Raw genomic sequence first — 6,000 nt, forward strand, 5'->3', positions numbered from 1 at the left:
TGAAGAAAAGCTATGACCAACCTAGACAACATATTAAAAAGCAGAGATATTACTTTACCAGCAAAGGTACATCTAGTCAAAGCTATGGCTTTTCCATTAGTCATGTATAGATGTGAGAGTTGGACTCTAAAGAAAGCTGAGTGCCAAAGAATCGATGCTTTTGAACTGTGGTGTTGGAGAAGACTCTTGAGAGTCCCTTGGACTGCAAGGAGATCCAACCTGTCAATCCTAACGGAAATCAGTCCTGAGTATTCACTGGAAGGACTGATGCTGAAGTTGAAACTCCAATACTTTGGCCATCTGATGTAAAGAGCTAACTCATTAGAAAAGACCCTGATGCTTGGAAAGATTGAAGGTGGGAGGAGAAGGGGACGACAGAGGCTGAGATGGTTGGATGACATCACAAACGTGATGGACATGAGTTTTGAGTAGGCTCCCGGAGTTGGTGATAGACAGGTAAGCCTGGCATGCTGAAGTCCATGAGGTCGCCAAGAGTCAGACACAACTGAGCGACTGAACTGAAAAACTATTTAATATGACTCTATCTTCATAAATGTCATATTATTTCCTTAAACTAAAGAATTATAAGCAATATTGTAATTGATTACAAAGGTGCTTGCAAAAAAAAAAAGAAAAGAAAAGAAAAGTAAGAAACTCAAGACAATTCAGGATTAGTGATTTCACATACTGAGATTAAGTCAGTGAGGAACCAATTAACACAAAGTAAATACATTAGAAATTCATGGCATGCAGTGGCAAAATATTTATTTTAATTATTATTGCCTATGGTTACCTGGAATGAATTACCTACTGAGAGCTAAGTTTTAACAGATGTAGTGGTATTATGATCAATGATCATGACAATGTTTACAAAGGGCAATATGGCTGAGGGAGGGAGGGCTGACCATTTGCATTATGTGGAACAATGGTGACCAGCTCGAGATTTAAATTCTCATCTCAAAGCCTGGTGAGAACACAGGGATTTTCTTTTTCAATAAAATCATCACTTCTCTTGGTAACAACAAGATTTATATAGGTATACAATTTAAAATAAAATGTATCCCTTCAGTTTGGTGAATTATGGCACTATTCACTTTTCTAGGACTTTGTTAACAAAGTACTAAAATGTGGTACTTAAAATTCTTAAGACAAGTAAAGTTTATTGTATCCCAGTTCTGGAGGCTAGGAATTCAAGATTAAGCTGTGATCAGAGTCTTGTTCTCTCTGAAAACTCTGGAGCAGAATCCTTCCTTGCATCTTCTTGTTTCTATTATTTGATAGCATTCCTTGGTGTTCTTGGCTTGTGGACTCTTCACTCCAGTCATATGACTGACTTTCCCCTTTGTGTCCTCACAGTGCCTTCCCTCTGTGCATACATGTCTAGGGTCCAAATGTCCGCATGATTATAAGGACCCTAGTCACGTTAAATTAGGAGTCACCCTAAAATGCTCATTTTAACCTCATTCTTTCTGTACAATACTTGTTTCCAAACAAGGGCATATTCTGAGGTACTGAGAATTAGGGCTTTAACATACATTTTCTGAGATAATCAATCCAACCCATAATAATGATAGATTGAACAACAATCTTTTTACATATGTCAAAATTAGGACATATATTAAGAGAAAGTAAGAGTAAAATTTGGAAAGACATCATTAGACAGGATTCTAGTAGGAGGGGCACAATTTCCAAACCTCTCCAAAAATCTCTGCTGAATAGCAGCCTTTCTTCAAACAAATACAATGAATCCACATGAGAAAATCATATGAATGAGAATGGGAACCTCTTTCATATTCCTTTTTTTTCCCTTTATTGCCACCAGATATACAATAAACGCCACATTCAAGATGTTATGAGGGAGAAACTGCAAAGCCAAACTTGTATAAAAAGCTTTACACACCAACATAATTGCAATATTTGGGTCATGCATTCAGGTCAGAAACCTAGGAGTTATGTGTGAAGATTTTGAGAGAGCTCAACAGAGACGAAAATAACATATTAGGGTATTAGGCCTAATTTATTAATGTGGAACATTTGCCAGAAATTTCTGAATCATTCTCCTAGGCTGAAAAACTAGGAGTCGTTTTAACTACTGGTTCATTTTCAGATCACTGAGAAATACACTGATTAATAGATTACCAAACCTTACAATTCGTCTCTATCTGTTAGAGAGGAAATGCTACTACTGAATTATATTCTCTATTTGGATTTGATTTACAGATTCCTGGAGTGGCAGAAACAAAACAATAATACAAAGTTGCTAAGGCTATGTTGTCTTGGTTACTCTGTCAACTACCTGCATTTGTAATCAGAAGGTCAACTTCATAAATCTTTGCCCAACCAATGGTATGATGGTGAGGACTAAGTCTTATTGCATTCATTGCTCAGTCGTATCTGACTCTTTGCGACCCCATGGACTGTAACCTGCAGGGTTCCCCTTTCCATAGAATTCTCTAGGCAAGAATACGGGAGTGGGTTGCCATTCCCTTCTCCAGAGGATCTTCCTGACCCCAGGATTGAACCTGTGTCTCCTGCATTGCAGGCGCATTCTTAACCATCTAAGCCACCAGCGAAGCCCCATTATCTTCTTTATTCACTTACCAGGAGTTGGGGAAGGTGGAAAGAGGGAGCCCTCTAATTTTGGAGATTTTTTTGCATCTTCTTACATGGTCCTGATGGAACTCCCATCCCTGAGTCAATTCACAAATACAGAATTCCTTGAAACAAGCTGAGAATGGACAAACCCTGAGAGAACTCCATAAGTGCATCTTCCTTCCAGTGTTCCTCAATGGATTTGCAGTCATTTATCAGGGCAAATGTTTAATAGAGAAAGTACATTTTGGAAGAAGTTTGGAAATGTCCTTTAAACTGACACTAATCCCTGGGAACAGATAATCCTACCATTGTCCACTAGCCAGAGGGGCTTCTGTGGCTCAGCTGATAAATGACTCATAAACAGCTCAGTAGGCCTGAGAAACTGCTCTGTAGTAATTGTCTCAGTTCCAAATGTATAGACTTATTTTAATATAAAATAATTACAGATTCACAGGAAGATGCAAAAGTATTACAGAGAGGCACAGTATACTCTTTGCCCAGTTCTCCCAATGGTAATGTATTACATAATTAACCCAAGAATGTGATGTAGGCACAATATGTGTGTATAGTACTATGACATTCAATTACATGCAATTAAGTGCATCCAAGATGCAAAACTATTCCATGAAAAAAATACAGGTTCCCCCTGAGGCTACCTCTGTAGTCACATCCACCTCCCTACCCCTAATGTGGAAGCACTAATGTGCTTTCTACCTCTATCATCTTTAATTTTGACACTTTGCAAATGTTGTGTAAATTGAATAGAAACTATTGTCTCATAAATGGATTCAGTATATTTTGTCGAAATAGCTAGGTGCAAAACAACTAGAAGGATTTCATTAAAAGTTCTTGAAGGGCAGTTACCTTCCCAACCTTTTTGAAGAGTAGAATGGAAAGAAGAAACAGAAAGGAGCCTTTTCTTCCCTTTCCTTGCACCGTGCACTGTCAACTTGCTCCACTTTAATGTCACCTTGAACCTGCTCCGTGCCTGTTTGTTGTGAGGCAGGTAAGTGGTGGTGCGTGTGGTAAGTGCTTGGTGGTGCGCGGTTGTTCTTGGAGCACGTGGTGGGTGTGGTACACCATCGTGCGCAGGATGCAGGGTCCTGCACCGCAGCGCGTGGTGGGCATGGTGCATGGTACACGGGTGGTGGGTGGTCCGTGGTGAGTGGGTGGGGTGTGGTGGTCTTGGTGTGTGTGGTGGGCATGGAAAAAAGCAGGGGGTCTTGTCCAGTCACGTTCCCAGAGCAGTCATCTCAGTCCAGCTCTGTGTTCATCCTGCAGGCTGGTCTGGGACCTCACAATGACTCAGCTATCATGCCATTACATCCATGAGGCTGGAAGATCTGACAGCCCTGTGACTGATGGAGGAAATTGTAAACAGGTAGGGAAGAGGCAAAGAGAGAAGTTGGGTCTAGCCTGTGTGTCTGGGATAATGTGCTGAGTTTCTTCACCTAAGTCAGGATGAAAGTACTTTTAAAGTACGGGCTGGGAGACAGCAGCGTCAGCATCTCCTGGACTTAACGTTAGAGATGCAGAATCTCAGGTTCTGACTCAAACCTGCTAAATCAGAATCTGCAAATGGATTTGCATGTTGCAGTGTGAGAAGCACTGACCAGCCATCTTTCTGGTTCATACTCACATTAAAGTTTGAGAAGTGCTGGCATGGGACTGTCTTAGGATTCCAAGTAGAAGTCAGAATACCAACAACTGGTATGAATGTCTGACTGTAATAGGGTTGAGGTCAAACCTTTACTGAGTGTTTTGGGTTCACAAGGTGATTCACAAAACAAAGGAGGCCTCTCTGAGGTTGTAAGATGAGCACAAAGATAAGTGAAGACATGGCCATGAGGGTATCTGGACAATAAGCAGCAAGTATAAAGGCCCTTGGGTGGAATGTACTGTGTGTGTGTGTGTGTGTGTGTGTGTGTGTGTGTGTGTGTGAAAAAAGAGGCGATGTGTCTAGGGCAGAGAGAGGGAGACTGTGATAGATAGTGGAAATGGATTTTGTTGACCTGGTAGATAATGGTAAGGGCTTGGAATGGTATCATGAGTGTAGTGGGTGCCATTGGAGGGTTTTGAGTGAAGGAGTCACATGATTTGGCTTTTAGTAGGCATCTCTTTCCACACAGCATGGCTTAGTTTCATTGAGTTAGACAAGGCTGTGGTCCGTGTGATCAGATTGGTTAGTTGTCTGTGATTGTGGTTTCAGTCTGTCTGCCCTCTGATGCCCTCTCTCAGTGCCCAGTCTAACTTTGGTTTCTCTTACCTTGGACATGGGGTATCTCTTCATGGCTGCTCCAGCAAAGTGCAGCCACTGCTCCTTATTTTGGACGTGGGGTAGCTCCTCTAAGCCGTTTCTGCACCTTGGCAGCTGTCACTCCTGCACCAAGAGTCCCTTGGACTGGAAGGAGATCCAGCCGGTCCATCCTAAAAGAGATCAGTCCTAGGTGTTCATTGGAAGGACTGATGTTGAAGCTGAAACTCCAATATTTTGGCCACCTGATGTGAAGAGCTGACTCATTTGAAGAGACCCTGATGCTGGGAAAGATTGAGGGCAGGAGGAGAAGGGGACGACAGAGGATGAGATGGTTGGATGGCATCACCTACTCAATGGATATGGGTTTGGGTGGACTCCAGGAGTTGGTAATGGACAGGGAGGCCTGGCGTGCTGTGGTTTATGGGGTCGCAAAGAGTCGGACACGATTGAGCAACTGAACTGAACTGAGGCATCTCTCCAAGTGATGTGCTGAGAATGGACTGAAGGGGGAGAGACAGGTAAGGCAGACAGGTCAGGGCCAACTGCAGGAATCCTAGAGAGAAGCTAACAAGGTGTCTTGGAACAGGGTGAAAACAATGGAGATGAGGTGACATGCTGAGGATCTGGTCATATTTTGAAAGTAGAACTGGTTGGACTTGATGATGATTGATTAATAGCATGTGGGAGCAAGAGAAGAATCTCCCCAGGGCTATTGTGTATACCTTGCAAGATCAGCCTTCCTAGAAAACTTCGTATATCCCACTTTCAGGGCTAAAACAGGCTGGGGAAGTTGTCTCTAACAGGAAAAATAAGTCAAGAAAGTTATCTCATAAAAAGATAGAAATTATGAGAGTAATTTTGAAAGTCTTATTGTTTGGCAAAATGGAAAGTTGGCAAGCCCTGACTCTCTGTTGTTATTGTAATTGTAAGGGTCAATAAAAATCAAAATCTGGAAGCGTCCAATATAAAGGCTGGTTTATAAGGTCTATAGCACTTTTTTCCATGCTGCCCCACCCCATACAACCCTATGTTCATATATGTAAGTTTCTGATAGCTGCTGTAACTAATTACTACTTGGTGGCTCGAAATACAGAAATTTGTTTTCTCATCATTCTGGAGATCAGAAGTCCAAAATAAGTATCACTAGG

The sequence above is a fragment of the Bos mutus genome, chromosome 6 (genome assembly GCF_027580195.1).
Source record: "Bos mutus isolate GX-2022 chromosome 6, NWIPB_WYAK_1.1, whole genome shotgun sequence".
Classification (NCBI taxonomy): Eukaryota; Metazoa; Chordata; class Mammalia; order Artiodactyla; family Bovidae; genus Bos; species Bos mutus.